This window comes from Nerophis ophidion, linkage group LG24, assembly GCF_033978795.1.
Source record: "Nerophis ophidion isolate RoL-2023_Sa linkage group LG24, RoL_Noph_v1.0, whole genome shotgun sequence".
In the NCBI taxonomy this organism is placed as follows: domain Eukaryota; kingdom Metazoa; phylum Chordata; class Actinopteri; order Syngnathiformes; family Syngnathidae; genus Nerophis; species Nerophis ophidion.
Window position 1 is genome coordinate 29,112,913 of NC_084634.1, and position 19,741 is coordinate 29,132,653.

The 19,741-nt window shown below is 38.3% G+C and overlaps 1 protein-coding gene across 7 annotated transcripts in view; it reads left to right on the top strand.

Moving 5' to 3' along the window:
• The window catches only part of sipa1l1 (signal-induced proliferation-associated 1 like 1), a 240,448-nt gene that overhangs the window by 91,819 nt on the left and 128,888 nt on the right, over positions 1-19,741 (top strand). For all 7 annotated transcript variants that reach the window (XM_061886483.1, XM_061886479.1, XM_061886480.1 and 4 more), the window contains exon 2: positions 11,844-11,892. The gene's annotated coding sequence lies outside the window, so the exon portion shown is untranslated. The remainder of the gene's footprint in view (positions 1-11,843; positions 11,893-19,741) is intronic.

The window sequence follows — 19,741 nt, forward strand, 5'->3', positions numbered from 1 at the left end:
CAATTATAAATGACGATTTCTACTCATAGAAGGAATCAACTTAAAGTGCCCTCTTTGGGGATTGTAATAGAGATCCATCTGGATTAATGATCTTAATTCTAAACATTTCTTCACAAAAAAAGAAATCTTTAACATCAATATTTATGGAACATGTCCACAAGGAGTCTAGCTGTCAACACTGAATATTGCATTGCTGCATTTCTTTACACAGTTTATGAACTTACATTCATATTTTGTTGAAGTATTATTCAATTAATATATTTATAAAGGATTTTTTAATTGTTGCTATTTTTAGAATATTTTTGAAAAAATCTCACGTACCCCTTGGCATACCTTCAAGTACCCCCAAGGGTACGCGTACCCCCATTTGAGAACCACTGGATTAGATGACAAAACCTTTTAGTGAGTATCGTTATTTGAACACCGATAAATGTTGCAGTTAAAAAACGACGAGTGAGCAACCCAGTAAACAAATTAGAGACTTTATAAACAAGTTGTGACAATGTTCCCGACACATCGCCTGCTGCATGTTTCCTCGCCTCATTAACTCTGTCACAGCTGTAGTGAGAAAATGAAAGCAACATCAAATCGTTTTCTCCTTTGCTGTATACCTAGAGTGTTTTTTTTTGTTTTTTTTGGATTGATTGATACTTTTATTAGTAGATTGCACAGTTCAGTACATATTCCGTACAATTGACCACTAAATGGTAACACCCTAATACGTTTTTCAACTTGTTTAAGTCAGGGTCCACGTTAATCAATTCATGGTCATTTAGTGTGGGACGGATGAGTCTGTCTTCAATATTTCCCACACCTGTCGCCATCTACAAACACGCTAAAACTCTACGGAAGTGAAGCGTGGGGAAATGAAGTTCAACAAAGTGCTCTGCTCTGTTTACTCTGAGAGGAAATCTCGGTAGCAAAGTCCGTGTTGTTGTGTTCAAGCCAAACGACAGTAGTGCGCATGCGCCAGCGCTACCGTGGCTCCGTTTCCAGGAAGCCAGCAGTGTTGCCTGAAATGCATTAATAATTGGTGGTTCTTCGGTAATTTGAAAAACATAAACGGTATTACTAACCGTTGGGAATTTGACCACGGTTCATCATATCGTTTACCGTTACATCCCTACTCATAACTTTAGGTGAGAATGGAACATAGATTGGCCGGTAATTTGAGAGCTTTTCTTTCCGGCTCAGCTCCTTCTTCGCCACGACAGATCGATACGGGGTTTGCATTATTGCAGATGCTGCATCAATCCACATGTTGATCCCGCAATCCACTCTCCCCTCACTTATAAACAAGACTCTGAGGTACTTGAGCTTTTCCATATGGGGGAAAATATCCTCCCCAACCTGGAGATGACACTCCACTCTGACTTGGAGGTGCTTATTTTCATCCCAGTTGCCTTACACTCAGCTGCGAACCGATCCAGTGAGAGCTGAAGATCCTAGCCGGATGAACCCAGCAGGACCACATCATCTGCAAAAGGTAGAGACCAAATCCTGCTGCCACCAAACCGGATACCGTCAACGCACTGACTGCGCCTAAGATTTCTGAACAGAACCGGGGACAAAGGGCAGCCCTGGCGGAGTCCAAACCTCACTGGATACGGCCAAGTTATAACACCGATCTGACACCCATCATACAGGGACCGGACCGGCACGATCAGGCTGTCAGGTATCCCATACTGTCTGACCACTCCCTTCAAGATCTCCCGAAGGACACGGTTAGAGGCCTTCTCCATGTCCACAAAACACATGTAGACTGGTTGGGCAAACTCCCATCCACCCTCGAGGACCCTGTCGAGAGTATAGAGCTGGTCCACAGTTCCACGACCAGGACGGAAACCACACTGCTCCTCCTACATCCAAGGTTCGACTATCCGACCGAGCCTCCTTTCCTGTACATTTAAATACACCTTACCGGGAAGGCTGAGGGGTGTAAGCCCACGATCGTTAATCGTGGGCTTTTTAAAGAGCGAAACTACCACCCAGATCTGCCAATCTAAAGGCACGGCCCCAATGTCCATGCAATGTTGCAGAGTCTCCTCAACCACGACAGCCCCACAGCATCCAGAGCTTTGAGCAACTCTGGGCAGATCTCTTCCACCGAGAAGCTTCTTAACAGCCCTAGAAATGGGAGAGCCCACCACAGATTTACCAGGCAAAGCTTCCTCATATGGGAAGACGTGTAGGTGGGATCGAGGAGGTCTTTGGAGTATTCCCCTCCCCACCGATGCGCAACATCCCCAGTCGAGGATCGTTGTTAGAACCTTAAACAAGTGTAAATGTGGATATCTGGGTGTTTTTTCATGTCCAAACAAGTTTTTATACTCTAGCTATAAAACTATTGAATTTATAAACAATACTACCTACTGCGTGGAAATTAATATACCACGTCAGGCTCGTAGCCGATCACCAGCGATAAACGAGGGGCGATACTGTGAATGAAACGTGCTTATAACTGAGACGAGTCAGTATACAGTTAGTATAGCAGTAATCTTATAGTGTACAAGCTGTACACTGACTACTCTAAGTTATATTCAAGTGCTTCTGTATATTGTCCCTTGATAAGATGTATTAACATGCCAGCTCAAATGGAAGGGATGTACTGTATTTTTTGGAGTATGATTCGCACCTGGCACTTATACCTGCATAATAAAGAAGGAAAAAAACATATATACATCGCACTGAAGTATAAGTCCCATTTTTGGGGGAAATTTATTTGATAAAACCCAACACCAAGAATAGACATTTGAAAGGCAATTTAAAATAAATAAAGAATAGTGAACAACAGGCTGAATATGAACATATGAAGCATAAATAACCAACTGAGAAGGTGCCTGGTATGTTAACGTAACATATTATGGTAAGAGTCATTCAAATAACTAACATATAGAACATGCTATACGTTTACCAAACAATCTGTCACTCCTAATTGATAAATCTCATGAAATCTTTTACGTCTAGTCTCTCACGTGAATGAGCTAAATAATATTATTTGATATTTTACGGTAATGTGTTAATAATTTCACACATAAGTCGCCCCTGAGTATAAGTCGCACCCCCGGCCAAACTATGAGAAAAAAAATGCGACTTATAGTCCGAAAAATACGGTGGTTACTTTTGTGAAATAATGTATACTGCTTGTTCTATATATTTAATAGTAGAGAGTAGGGATTAAAAGCCCCAGCTGCACTTTGTGGAAGTTTGTCCGGGTTTCTTGTCGATGACCTTCTGTGTTCCACGCGTAGACGGCTCGTGCTTTTAGCATATTGAGTAGACGGGTACTGCACAAGCAAGAGTTTGCCGCTCGCAGTCCCACACACTCCTCTCCTCTCTGCAGCAATGTTCCGACTCACAATCCCACGCAGAATGTGCCATTTCTGGAAAAAAAAAAAAAAACACAATCAGCATCTCACTTGAGATGTTGTAAGCCGTCAGTTTATGAATAAATAATTGACATTTTTTTTTTTTTTTATCCTTTTCTAAATGACCTAACTGCACAATTCTTACAATACATTATTCGGTGAAATGTTTGCACTCCTTCCTAATGTATATAATCACATAAGCCATCACTTACTTTTCACGCTCTATCCATGTCCCTTTATTTATCCTCCCCTCCGTCTCATTTTCTCCCCAAAGCAGCTCCCTGTCTCTATGGTAATTACACCAAAGATCTTTTTCTCTATTATTCACCACTCTGCTATTTCTGTCACCCTCGGTGCCATGCCTGATTTAGCCGTCACCAGCAAGGGTCTGCAGTGTGTCGAACTGAGGGGAGGTGTGTGCGTGGTTGCATGTACTGTATAGCCCAGTGCAACAACAAACGGCGGTTAAGCGCCAGCTGATTGGCACAGATTAGAGGGCTCTTTGCTGATGTGTGGCGTAGGCGCTTGCTAAGAACCAACTTCATTGCTGTTGTCGGAGCACAGCTGACGGAAGCATTTGCCTTCCCTTGTTGCACTACCGGCCATTCTTTTTCAGTGATTGTAATTAAGTGGGGATGTTTGTCATTTTTAAATCTTTTTTTAAAGAATCCTCAAGAAGTTAGATTTTCTTTTCTTCTTAGGTCCAGATAACAGATTCTCATTTCAGGATAGAACTGGTGTAGAGTAGGGAAAGGAATTCATACTAAAGTGGATGGTTGTCGCGCCCCTCCTGACACATGAAACGTGACATGGGTTTTTATAAATCCCCTTCTAACTGTATGTAAACATTGTCCTTTAAAGTAAACTAAATAAAATTAGTTGTATTCGATAGGGCTACATTGAATAATCCATCCATCCATTTTCTACCGCTTATTCCCTTTCGGGGTCGCGGGGGGCGCTGGCGCCTATCTCAGCTACAATCGGGCGGAAGGCGGGGTACACCCTGGACAAGTCGCCACCTCATCGCAGGGCCAACACAGATAGACGGACAACATTCACACTCACATTCACACACTAGGGCCCATTTAGTGTTGCCAATCAACCTATCCCCAGGTGCATGTCTTTGGAAGTGGGAGGAAGCCGGAGTACCCGGAGGGAACCCACGCATTCACGGGGAGAACATGCAAACTCCACACAGAAAGATCCCGAGCCAGGAACTTCGTAATATGAGGCAGACGCACTAACCCCTCTGCCACCGCGAAGCCACATTGAATAATCAATTAATTTAATTTGAAAAAAGTTTCGATATATTGTCTATTGTAGTGCTGGGCGATATATTCATATACGCGATATATCGCGGGTTTGTCTCTGTGCGATATAGAAAATGACTATATCGTGATATTCTAGGATACGTTCTCACGCAGTTGCTTTTAGCTCTGGGCATTACACTACAGGCTCTTCCCATTCCTTGTCTCTCCTTCTCACAAACAGTAAGCGCACCTTCTTACATACGTCAAATACGTGTACGCCCTCGCGCAGCAGAGAGGTAGCAGCATGTGTAACGTTAGCTGTGATGCTAGCGGAGCCGTGCGAGGGGTAATACGAGAGAAAGAAGGTGCGAATGAAGGAATAATTAATTCCCAAGAAAAACAGCAGGGGGTCCATCGCCTGGTGGTGGTTCGGCTTCAAGCAGGAATATGTCGAGTAGACAACTTTAATTTGGCTCAAGCGTTGCTACCAAATGTAGCATTACTGCTAATATGTAGCATCATTTGAAAAGTCACCTGCTAGAGATTGAAGAGTGCTTACTCCGCATGTCATCATCTCCATTCGGTGCCACACGCCCACACCATCAAAATGCAGAGGAAATTATTTCCACATCAACACCGTATGAAAAAAACAGTCTTTAATGTCCGCAGTGAACTACCACATCGCGAAGGACATACACTATTTGAAAATTCCTACTTTGCAACTCATTTTTATTTGACAGTTATTGTAATATATTTTGTGACATCATGCACAAAAGTACACTTTATTCGTTTTAAACTATTGTAGTGGCGTTCTGTACAAAAAGTGCACTTTAATCTTGTGTTGTTTTGATATGTCATCTTAGTGACAATCTTGCACTTTCAGTTTTGGAAATGACATGAATGTTTGTGCCACTGCTTAATAACTGTTTATTAAATACAGCTTTGGTCAATTGACTTAGTTGTGATTTCCTTCTCTGCATGCGAGTTTAAAATGAGCATATATTAATGCAGTATGAACAAGAATGTTTTAATGTAGACACATATAATCATCATTTTGCAATGCAGTCTGCTGAAAATGATGGAAAGCACCACTCTACATAGAAATGGACGCTGTGGTCAATGTTGGAATTGCCACATAACACATTTTAAGATATTCAACACTCTACTGCCATCTGGCGACTAAAGTGGATAGTACACCCCCCTGTCCCCCCCACACACAGTTTACCTGACACGTGAAGCGTGACGAATGGGGTTTTATAAATCCCCTTCCAACTGTATGTAAACATTGTCCTTATTTTTTAAAGTAAACTAATAAAAAAAATAGTTGTATTTGATAGGGCTGCAGTGAATAATCAATTAATTCGATAAAAAAAGCGCTTTGAAATATACCGTATTTCCTTGAACTGCCCCCTGGGCGCTAATTAATTTAAAACCTCTTCTCACTCCTGCGCTTACCAAAGGCATGCGGTAAAAGTAAGCATGCGCTAATTATTTGAAAACCTCTTTTCACTCCGGCACTTACCAAAGGATTGCAGTAAAAATTTGAGTGTGATGTAAGCTCTGACCTTAAATCCTACTGAATAGCTCTTAATCTTCTTCCCTTTATGCGATTTCAAATTACCGGTATTGAAATCGGCCTCCTCCATTTTGAAAATGATGACAGGGGAAGTGTCATTCGTGACGTCACGAGTTTGACCAGGCGGCAATACTAAGCATGCGCTAATTATTTTGCGAAGCGAGTTTGACCCGGCAGTAATTCAAGGCAGGCGCATACTATATGCCCTGTGGTATCTAATAAAAACAGATCAAATCCTGACTTAATTTTTGGTAAATAACGCACAGATGTTTACATTCATTAGAAAATATAAATAATGTAATGGCAAGCAGAACATATTCAGGTCATTTCAACTATTTTAAAATACATGTGGAGGTTTTTAAATGGGCTGTTTGCAACATTTACACTGATGCCTGGAGGGCACCAACTTTCCAGTGTAATTTACACAATATATCCCGCCCATCACCATGTAATTACGAACGTACATGCATTAGCTTTAGGTGTTGTTCTGTATATGTATTCTATCATAACAATAAGACTGCACATTGTTGGTTGCTTCTCTTGGACTGCTTTTGTATGTGTGCACGCGCTTCCTGCCCATACGTGTTTGTACACCAATCACTTTATTCGGGCCAGGAAAACATATTTATTACACAAAGTTTGTAATTGTGAAAAATATAAACACATGTCAAACAACCACCCGAGCAATGTCAAAAGGCAACTGATGCGTTCCATTCCGTACAACATCTTTTGCCCAGACTGCCTTTTCAATAAATGGACCACAACTATGGAACTCTCTACCTGACACTTTGAAAAGTATCCCTTCACTTGTCACTTTCAAAAAACAAACAAAGTTGTGGCTAGTTGAGCAACAATAGTGTTCCCATGTTTAGTTTTTAATAATTTTTTACTAATTGTTTTTTATCTAGTCTGCACTTTGTCTGTGTTAATATTATTATTATTATTGGCTTTTATCTAGTTAACACTTTGTCTGTATTATTACTATTGTCATTATTATCGACTCATCTTTGCCTTATTCTTTTTTATTTTCCTATTTTAATGATGTTGGATCTGTGTTGTTGTTGTTGTTGGGGACAAGTGTTGTAAATTAGCTTTGGCTACAAACACTATGATGCATACACTGGATAACTGTTTCAGATGTCTATGTTTCTGTATTTTTCCCTATTTCAAATAAACACACATATATGTATGTATATATTAGGGGTATGGGGGAAAAAATCGATTCGAATTTGAATCGCGATTCTCTCGTGCGATTCAGAATCAATTCTCATTTTTAAAAAATCGATTTTCATTTTATTTGATCTATTTTTTTTTTTTTTTTTTTTTTTTTTTTTAAATCAATCCAACAAAAACAATACACAGCAATACCATGACAATGTAATCCAATTCCAAAACCAAACCTGACCCAGCAACACTCAGAACTGCAATTGAGACACAAACACGACACAGAACAAACCAAAAGTAGTGAAACAAAAATTAATATTATCAACAACAGTATCAATATTAGTTATAATTTCAGCATAGCAGTGATTAAAGATCCCTCATTGACATTATCATTAGACATTTATAAAATAAAAATAAAAAAGAACAATAGTGTCACAGTGGCTTACACTTGGATTGCATCTCATAAGCTTGACAACACACTGTGCCCAATGTTTTCACAAAGATAAAATGTCATATTTCTGGTTCGTTTAATAGTTAAATTTACATTATTGCAATCAGTTGATAAAACATTGTCCTTTACAATTATAATTTTTTTTTACAAAAATCTACTACTCTGCTTGCATGTCAGCAGACTGGGGTAGATCCCGCTAAAATCCTATGTATTGAATGAATAGAGAATCTTTTAAATCGTGAAAAAAAAATCGTTTTTTAATCGAAAATCGTGTTGAATCGAAAAAAAATTGATTTTGAATCGAATCGGGACCCCACGAATCGATATTGAATCGAATCGTGGGACACCAAAAGATTCGCACCCCTAATATATATAAATATATATATACACGTGTCTGTTAAACCACTACTGGTATCATAAGCAAGTCGGTGGTGGTCTTGTTATATTTTTTGCTTCAAAAAAGGTTACTGTGAGGAAGTTGCAAACAGCACCTTATGACTTGATTACTGAAATAATTGATAGCAGCAGCCCTAGTATTTTCTTTATTCCTTTTACACAACCGAGCCTGGGATCGAACCCAGGACCTTTATATTGTGAGGGACGTGCAAAAACCCCTGTTACACCGTGCTGCCCTCGTTAATTCTCCACCTAATTGCGCAGGGAGGAGGCATCGCAATAATTATATTTAGAAATAATTGCAGGGTTTCCCTGCGATGAGGTGGCGACTTGTCCAGGGTATACCCTGCTTTCCGCCCGAATGCAGCTGAGATAGGGACGAAAGGTGGGAAATGGAAGGATGGATGGATGGATGGATGAAGGGTTTCCTCTCGATTGTCAAAATACCTCTAATGGTAGGGGCGTGGTCATCATATATTTTGCTATAAGATTTTCTTTAAAAGGCTCCAAAAATGTATACATACATTTAAAATAAAATCTGTGTTATCAATTAGTATCAACAAATATTTTTTTATATTTCCATTTTTCAAGTATCTAAAGACTTTTTTTTTTTTTAAATGTCCTTATCAAAAACAACTAGCAACAAATCTAGCATCTTTTTCTGGTGTTATTATAAAATGTACTCATGTTTAAGAGAGTCTATTTTTGTCCCTCCATGTTCCCGACAAAAAGCAAGCTGCAGCGAGCATGAAATCACACTTGCTTCGCGCTGCTGCTCCAGTTCGACTTTCTCTTTTTCCTGTCCTCTTAATATTTGTACATTTTGTTGAAGGCTGTCTGCGCGTATATCTGGGTTATAATAAAGTACATCTACATAGCAGACATGCTGATTACGCTTCGGACAATCGCGTGCGTCTTGTTTACTTCATCACAACATCCGGTCTAAGCAGCACTTTTTTGCTGATCAAAGTCTTTTTCGGCGGCTGAATTTTCGGTGCATCACTTGTCAATAGTGCACAAATAATAGGCTGTATATACGGTATATATCCACCCGCACTGTAACAATCTGTTGGTTTTAATGTTTTATGTTTGTGTGGTTTTGATTTGATGTTCATTTTTCCCGTGATCTCAACCACACTGTTCGTGCCTGAAAGCAGATTGGCGGAGAATGGGGAAGTGCTGTTGTGTGTCCGGGGAAGCACGTAGACGAAAGTGTTTGCACAGGAGATAAAACCTTTCGGAATTGGGCCGGTTGTTATCATAAGATTAGCAATAAGAGTTAAAAATAGTGTCAGACTTTGTGTGACTTCTACTGGAGGGTACAATACATTATATTACATTATATTTGGTTTCCCGTAAAAAAAAAAAAAATGTTCACGCTGTAGCAGCTATGATTTTGCCGTGGCGGTGCACCACGTTTAGTTGCACTAGGAGAAACCATTGGCACTAGAAGGGTACAGGGGGAAAAAAAATCATGTTTAAAATGTGTTTGGTTTTTGTTTTAAGTGCAAATGCAAATACAGCTACATCACTTTAGTCATATTTTTTGCGCTTTGGCTCCAGACTTCTTCTGTATGTAATTACAGCCACAAGTGGTGAAAAAGTTTATTACAACTGAGGGCCGCTTGCGGTGTTATGGTTTAGAAACACTGATGTAGACCACAACACATTTTTTTAAATGTAGAAAGAAATCATAATATGACCGCTTTAAAGCATAACAAAAATCAACGTAAAATTTGCATCTCAATATACTCCTTAGTTGGAGTACCGTATTTTTCGGACTATAAGTTTCAATTTTTTTCATAATTTGGGACATATACTCCGGAGCGACTCGTGTGAAATTATTAGATTAGATTAGATAGTACTTTATTTATTCCGTCAGGAGAGTTCCTTGAGGGAAATTACAATTTTCAGCACAATCCCATTCAAGATCAAACAAACACATGAACACATTACAGTAAAATATCAAATAATATTATTTATCTCATTCGCGGAAGAGACGCAGAAAATGTCAGCAATTGTCACACACACCTCATCAAATAAGAATTCAGCGGAGGAGGGTCATGGCAGAAGTGCATTGTGGGTCATGGAATGCTAACTGCTATATGCTATATACTTCTGCTGTAGCTATTAAAATGGATAATTTCCTCTTTGGCGGTAACTTATAAAAACTGAGAAGGCCTGAACAAAAATTGGACCAAAAAGGAAATCATGTACTGCAGATTACAAAATGGATTTAGTGATATACGCAGCAGAAAATGACAAGAGGAAGCGGCGCATACCTTTGGAGTTGGCAGAGTTGTTTAGAAACAACATCGAGGAAGACGATTTATTTATCGATTAGGAGTGACAGATTGTTTGTTAGACGTATAGCATGTTCTATATGTTATAGTTATTTGAATGACTCTTACCATAATATGTTACGTTAACATACCAGGCACCTTCTCAGTTGGTTATTTATGCGTCATATAACGTACACTTATTCAGCCTGTTGTTCACTATTCTTTATATATTTTAAATTGCCTTTCAAATGTCTATTGTTGGTGTTAGATTTTATCAAATAAATTTCCCCCCAAAATGCGACTTATACTCCAGTGCGACGTATATATGTTTTTTTTTCCCTTCTTCATTATGCATTTTCGGCTGGTGCGACGTATACTCCGCAGCGATTTATAATCCGAAAAATACGATACTCATGAATTGAGGTACCACTGTATTGTCACTAGGGATGTATGTCGCAAAAGTTTTATCAATACGATTCCCCTATCGATATTCGTTATCGACACCGGTACTCTTATCGTATATAAACATAATACATATATTACATTTATTTCACAAATACTCACAATAATAAACCCACTGTTTATTTCATCACATGTGTTTTGTATCAATACATTACAACCTTAAGATCTTTCATATTTCCTCCTCTTTTTTTGTGCCTATGAAAAAATATATTTGATATTGATTCTATTAGGAATGGTGACAGTTATCAAATGCAACCGGGAAATGAACGGTCGCTGTGCATGGTGAAAATAAGCAGTAGGATGTCTGATAAACAACTTTGTTGTTTTTGGTATTTATGTGGTCTACTAGTTATATTTTAGCTCTTTGCAGTAGAAACAATGCAAGCCCTCTTCACGCTTGATTAGCGATTACGCAATAGCCATTTGTGTCATTGTTGCACACTGTGGCCTTCAAACACACAAGTGGTACTCCCCCTTATCTAAATCCACGCCTGTTTTTTAGGCCATCTCCCTTTGTCATAACCAGCTCTTTTGTCCACTGGGACATAGCGACATAGATGTCCATTCAAAGGAATAAACATGCTGTATAAGTTTGTGACTCACGCCAAGCTTGTAGTGCATACGTTGCTTCTTGTTTAAGTCTGAAAATGGTTCATTTAGCCACAATTAAATCTAAAAAATGGCCACCTCCCTTTGTCATAACCAGCTCTTTTGTCCACTGGGACATAGCGACATAGATGTCCATTCAAAGGAATAAACATGCTGTATAAGTTTGTGACTCACGCCAAGCTTGTAGTGCATACGTTGCTTCTTGTTTAAGTCTGAAAATGGTTCATTTAGCCACAATTAAATCTAAAAAATGGCAATTTTAACTTGTTTTTTTTCTCTTTTCAGATGGTGGTTGGAATATAACCAAGCAGCCAGGGAAAAAGGAGAACTGCAGGTAAGATGATTGGATATTGCTCATTGGCTCGTGAACACAGCATATTAACATTCTCCATCACACAAAATAGAAAAGACGTCACATGACGCACCCGACCTGTTTTTTTTTCCTTCATCAAAAAATAATACGTCAAAGTAGCCAAAGCAATATTGTTGTGTAACGTATTTCTTCTATCAAGAAAGTACCCAGCAGGCACTTCGTAAAGAAAGTTTGAAGTTTTTCCCAGTTGGGATGTCAGCGAATTATCCGTTTATAGTAGAAATTTACCAGAGCTCTGCGTGAATCCGCCATTGTCAATAAACTCTTTCTTTTTCTCTATTCTCCGCTGTTGCCATTGCTAATGCAAAGTAGCGTGTAGTTCGAACCTGCCAGTAAAGTCCGTACGCAAGCACTAAAAACTACAACAAAGATGGCTCCACGTAAATAAGGCCACCCACAAAACGGTGCATCCTGAAGAGACGGTCAAAAAGGGACTTAAAGACAGTCTGTAAAACACAATCTATGTAAAATTTATGTAAAACCAGGGGTTCTTAAAGGGGAACATTATCGCAATTTCAAAAGGGTTAAAAACAATAAAAATCAGTTGTATTTTTTGAAGTTTTTTTACAAATTTTACCGGTCCGGAATATCCCTAAAAAAAGCTTTAAAGTGCTTGATTTTCGCTATTTGCGATGCGACTATCCATTTCCCTGTGATGTCATACAGTGCGGCCAATGTAAACAAACAATGGCGAATAACACAGCAAGATATAGCGACATTAGCTCGGATTCAGACTCTGATTTCAGCGGCTTATGCGATTCAACAGATTACGCATGTATTGAAATGGATAATTGGAGTATGAAAGTATTGAAGAAGAAACTGAAGCTATTGAGCGAATAGCTATTGACACTATTCATAGCCATAGCATGGCCGAATAGCTGCGTTAGCATCGCCGGTAAAATGTGTGGACCAAACGATCAGGACTTTTGCATCTCGTGACACTGGAGCAACTTAAATCCTTCGATTGCTAAGTGTTTTTTTCGCATTAAATGTGGGTGGAAGGAAACGTAATATAGTGGCAAATGCATTTGCAGGTTATCGATACATCTCTGTGCCATGTCTGCTTTAGCACCGCCGGTAAATAGCATGTTAGCACCGATCAGCGTAGCATGTTGGCAGCGATTAGCTGGCAGTCAACATCAACAAAACTCACCTTTGTGATTTCGTTGACTTTATCATTGCAAATGCATCTGCAGGTTATCCATACATCTCTGTGCCATGTCTGCTTTAGCACCGCCGGTAAATAGCATGTTAGTGTCGATTAGCGTATCATGTTGGCATCGATTAGCTGGCAGTCACGCTGCGACCAAATATGTGTGATTCGCACATAAGTCAACATCAACAAAACTCACCTTTGTGATTTTGTTCACTTTATCGTTGCAAATGCATCTGCAGGTTATCCATACATCTCTGTGTCATGTCTGTCATCGCCGGTAAAATGTGGAGAGACACTGGCACATTCAATGGGGGTCTGGGGGCAGACACTTTCGCATCTTTGGGCCAGAGCTGCAGCTTGAATCCCTCCCTCTTAGTGTTGTTACACCCTCCGACAACTCACCGGCGAGGCATGATGTCTCCAAGGTTCCAAAAAATAGTCGAAAAAAAGGAAAATAACAGAGCTGAGACCCAATGTGTTGAAAATGAAAATGGTGGCTGTTTTACCTCGGAGACGTCACGTTCTGACGTCATCGCAAAAAGAGCGATAAACAGAAAGGCGTTTAATTCGCCAAAATTCACCCATTTAGAATTCAGAAATCGGTTAAAAAAATATATAGTCTTTTTTTCTGCACCATCAAGGTATATATTGACGCTTACATAGGTCTGGTGATAATGTTCCCCTTTAACCTTTTTGACCTTGGGCCCGATTTTTTCACTACAGTTTTGTATTGTATAAGTAAAAGTTACCGTAGATTCGGTTAATTACTGGCTAGTAATCGCATTACTTTCACAGTAATATTTGCAGTAATTTACAGTGAAGTTTTAAATGGTTTCATTTTTACAGTCATTTGCTGTAAGGTTACAGTAAATGTTGATTACAATACTGTCAGATGCTGGGAAATCCTGGTACATGTTTCCAGTGTGACTGGAGCCCCCTCAAATATTACCACTAAATTATAAATCTTACTGTTGATTTTGATCATATTAAATAATTATATCTAACCTACTTACAGTTAGAAAGGGATAAACCTTGTTGAATGATATGAGACAATACTGTATGTTGATTACGGCGTGGTGCAGTTCAATCCCCACCTTCCACCATCCTGGTCACGTCCGTTGTGTCCTTTAGCAAGACACTTCACCCTTGCTCCTGCTGGGCCCTGGTTAGCGGCTTGCATGGCAGCTCCCGCCATCAGTGTGTAAATGTGTGTGTGAATGGGTGAATGTGGAAGTAGTGTCAAAGTGCTTTGAGTTCCTTAAAAGAGATAAAAAAAAGTGCAATACAAGTATAACCATGATCTATTACCATGAATTGATTAATGTGGACCCTGTCTTAAACAAGTTGAAAAACTTATTCGGGTGTTACCATTTAGTGGTCAATTGTACAGAATATGTACTGTACTGTGCAATCTACTAATAAAAGTTTCAATCAATCAATCAAAAAAAGGGAAACATTTACCATCGCAAGTGTAAATGGGTTATACTTGTGTAGCGCTTTTCTATCTTTTTTAAGGCTGATTACAAAATAAATACCTACTGCAAAAGATGGACTCATAAAAACCAATGAAAATGCAATTATGCAGAGCTAAAATAAATATATTCTAACTTAACTAATAAAAATTAAACTTTTTTCTCTAATAAACTGAATACAATTTAAGTGCATATGAAAAAACAGCTTCATCAATTTAGTCCTGTTTTTTGCGCTTTATCTCCAGATTTCTTCTGTTCATAGGTGAAAAAGTGTATTATAACTGAGTCCATATGGAGGGCTGCTTGCGCTGCTATGGTTAAGAAACACTGATGTACACCACAAGCAAGTTTTTTAAACGTAGAAAAAAAATTCTAATTTGACACCTTTAAAGCATAACAAAAATAGATGTATACAGCTTGTATCTCAAAGTACTCCTAAATTGGTGTACACCTAAGTTGAGGTACCACTATATTGTCCTTAGTATTTTATAATGACCCAGGAACAGATATGTTTTTCTTTTGTTTGATTCTCCATTGAAAGTTAGTTTTTTTAAGTTTAAACAAATCAGTGGTTGACCGGGTTTTAGTCATCTGGAGTCGAAGCCCTTCCTCACAGCGCAGCTCTGCAGAAGCCGGCAAAAGAAAAACAGCAACGTACGTTTATCTTTCCACACAATTAAACTTTCACTTTGAAAATCTCTGTGCTGAAACTCTGTCACTTTGGGTTGTCTGCTACCTTGCAATTTTCAAAGAGAATGTTTGATTTATTTTTTTTCTCCTCCCACTCCTTCCTTATCTTCCACCCATTTCCTCCTCTGCTTTCAGACAAGCGGGGATGAAATGCTTTGTGGCTTTCAGATATCTTTTGAGAACATCAATTACTGTTTCCATTTGACTTGAGATGGGAGTTTGCACTGCAGTGAGTTTCAGTGAATTGAGTGAATTTTGAGGCTGTCGAGTCAATCCTCACTTTGGAAATCCTCTTACTAACTTGGGATGCAGCAAAGATTGTGCTTTATGTCAGAGATTATTTAAAAGGAAGATTTTTTTTTAACCATTTGTACCTTTTTATCGTGTTGCCATAGGTCTTACCTACTCAGTTGTAACTTGTCCGCAGGACGTGGAAGTTCGTCATCCTGTCTTAGTCATATATATGGGTCATCGCAGCAGGCACCAAACATTGATACAACGTTGATTATACATACATGTCCTTTACAACTGACTTTGAAACAACCTTGCAAAATACCGTATTTTCCCGGCCATAAGGCGCATTAAAGGGGTCATATTAGGATTTTTTCCCTACATTTAAAACACTTCCCTGTGGTCAACATAACATATAATGGTGGTTCTTTGGTCAAAATGTTGCATAGATTAGGTTTTACAGACCATCTTCAAGTCGCTTTCTGACCATTGCTTCAGTTGGGCCGTTTTGTGGACGGCCTTTTTTTCGTGCCTCCGCTTTGACAGTGTCTTCTCCCCGTCGTCATCTGTGTTGTAGCAGTGTAGCGTGCAAGGACGGAAGTGGAATAAGTGTCAAAAATCGAGCTAACTGTTTTAATGACATTCAGAATTGCTCACTAGTGCAACGACAAAACCGGAAATGTGTCCCGTTAAAAAACGTCTAACCAGAACTCTCTAATAACAAAAGTTCTGTGGGTGAATTATGTAAACCCACTACACCGGTAGTTTTTAACGCTTCCATAGCGAGATATAAGTTACATTTTTACGCTATTTTATATTAAAAATGGCAACAGCGGAGGATGAATGCTCCACAACAAGAAGGTCGAGAAAAAAGAAGAAGCTTATCGACTACATGGTCGACACGGACTACAATGGCGCAAACTCGCGCAAACTTTCAGGACTTATAAAAATCCCAAATACAGATCAGCAGGTACCAGAAGGTAAGAAAAGTTGGTTTTGCACAATTTTGCGAAACAAAACGCCAGATAATATATCTGCTTGTAGGTGCCATTTTGCGGTCCTTATACACACACCATAATAATATTCATATGTTGAAGGACAGTGCGTCTGACTATTGCAGCCGTAATGCTCCGACAATCCATCGAGCGGTGCGGCTTCATAGCTTACCAAAGTTGAACTAAAACATTTTGACAGATTTTTGAGCCCCGTTTGTAATGCTCCATATTCTCAATGGAACATTTAAATTGTTTACTGCCGTCATCTTGCAGTTAATATGTATTTCTTACGTGTGACTTCCATCCACTGGTAACACTTATCATTACACAATGTACCATATAAAATAGCTTTGAGGCCGGTAAGCACAACCAGAATTATTCCGTATATTAGGCACACCGGGTTACAAGGCGCACTGTTGAGTTTTGAGAAAATGAAAGGATTTGAAGTGCGCCTCATAGTCCCAAAAATTGAGACAGCGTTGATGTCTATCGTTGGATCCACGTTGTTGGTTGGGAAATGATCATATTTCAAGAGTCAAACTAACGTCACAACCTGACATTGAATAAATGTTGTCAAAAGGCATGTTGTTTCAACATTGTATTTGTGTTGTACAATATTGCAATGCTCGAATTTAACCACAGCAACCGCGGCAAAAGCCCCGACCGATCTCGTTACTTGCCGCAATGCCCTAAAAATTGACCAGCATCGGCGGAAAGAACATGCCGTGACCGTTGTTTACTTAGTACTGTCTCAGCATATGACACATTTTAAAGTAGAATTAACTACCATTGAGATTTTAGTATCCATTTAAGTTGTATGATAATACACGTAGATTTAGAGTGTATGAAGTGTTATCGGAGTATAGAAAAAGTGTTCAAGTGTGTGAGAAAGCTTTGTGGACGTGTGGAGGGCTGTTCAAATCTTTAAAGCTTTTTTTTTTTTTTTTGTCTATCAGACAAAAACACACGTTTTTCTTTTTTTTTGCATTCTAACCAAAATTCAGCTTACAATGGAGGAAATGAGATTCGCTATACAGTGCTCTAAAAAACATCCAATAGCCCATCAACATTTTATATACATGCTGCAAGTACTGTACAGAGGTGGGTAGAGTAGCCAGAAATTGTACTCAAGTAAGAGTACTGTTACTTTAGAGATTTATTACTCAAGTAAAAGTAAGGAGTAGTCACCCAAATATTTACTTGAGTAGAAGTAAAAAGTATGTTGTGAAAAAACTACTCAAGTACTGAGTAACTGATGAGTAACTTGTTCGTTTAATTATCACGGCAACAAATAAAGCACAAAAACATAAAAATAGCAATGAGCAAATTCAGAGCCAGGAATATCTCTTAAGCAACTAACAACAATAATATATATTAAATAATAATACATTAAAATAAAATAAAAATAAGGCACATTGAGCCACAATAACTTAACAGCACCTTAGGCTCAGTAGGCATTGATTGATTGATTGAAACTTGTATTAGTAGATTGCAGTACAGTACATATTCTGTACAATTTACCACTAAATGGTAACACCCCAATAAGTTTTTCAATGTTAATCAATTACTTAATAAATGACCAAGTCGAGGTGATCTACCTCATATATACATACACACACATATCATATATATATATATATATATATATATATATATATATATATATATATATATATACACATACACACATATCATATATATATACATATACTTACACACATATCATATATATATGTATATGATATATATACAGTATATATCATATATTATACAGTATATAATTTATATTTATTTATCTTGCCGTTTTTGTTGACATGTTAAAGGTGTTTTAATGAATACACATGCATGTTTAACACATAGATTCCTATCTTTCATGAAGACAAGAATATAAGTTGGTGTATTACCTGATTCTGATGACTTGCATTGATTGGAATCAGACAGTATAGTGCTGATAACGTCCATGTTTTCAAATGGAGGAGAAAAAAAGTTCCTCCTTCCTGTCTAATACCACATGAAAGTCGTTGGTTTTTGGCATCTTATTTGTCCAGCTTCCATATTCGTTTTTATACAGTTTACAAGAAATACATTGGCGGAAAACTCCGTAGCTTGCTAGCTTGTTTGCGCTGGCTTTCGGAGACTCTTATTTTGTTAGCGCAGGCGCGATGGAGCGGCACTTTTATTAAGACAGGAACTGTGCGATCAGTCTTTAGGCTTTTGACGGGAAGTACAGCTGAAATAAAAAGTGTCTTTTTTCCTTTACACTTTTGATTGATTGATTGAAACTTTTAATAGTAGATTGTACAGTACATATTCCGTACAATTGACTACTAAATGGTAACACCCCAATAAGTTTTTCAACTTTTTTAAGTCTGATTATACGTATGACGGTCACGTGACCGCCTGGCTCTGTTTGATTGGTCCAACGTCACCAGTGACTGCATGTGATCGGTGAGACGCAGGCATGCGTAGATTCTACTTTGAATGTGCGTCTGACAAAACCAAAACAAACAAAGGGTGCATTAACAGATCGATTAAAAAAAAGTAGCGAGTAGCGAGCTGAATGTAGATAAATGGAGCAGAGTAAAAGTAGCGTTTCTTCTCTATAAATATACTCAAGTAAAAGTAAAATTATGTTGCATAAAAACTACTCTTAGAAGTACAATTTATCCCAAAAGTTACTCAAGTAGATGTAACGGAGTAAATGTAGCGCGTTACTACCCACCTCTGGTTCTTTATATATGTAATGTAGTAATTGGCACATTCAAAATACCATTTAATATTTATGTATATGCTCATTTTTATCATATGGCTGCTTATTAATGAAAAAATTTAATTTTGCTGCACAAGTTGTGCAATGACAAAGCGTTGTCCTTTCCTTAATTTTACAGGAGCATCACAACATTTTTGTTTCCTTTCAGCAACAACATTACTAATCATGGCAGATTTCATAAAAAAATAAATATGACTACTTTGGGACAAATGATGATCCAGAACCTTATATTTTTCAGCCTGAATATATAGAATGAACTACAAGATTTAGACACAGCTGGAGTGAAACACTAAGCATCATGTAGCAGTATTGCTAGGTGCTAAACTAGAAATATAAACTATGAACATTATTTGAAAAAACACTTACTGTACAATGTCTGCTCTCATTGGGATGCCGACTGACGAAACGTTATATCTTCCTGTTTGATCATTAATCAATTAATTGATTAATCAGAATCCTTTCAAAAGTAAAAATAAAAAAAAGTGCCGCAAATGAG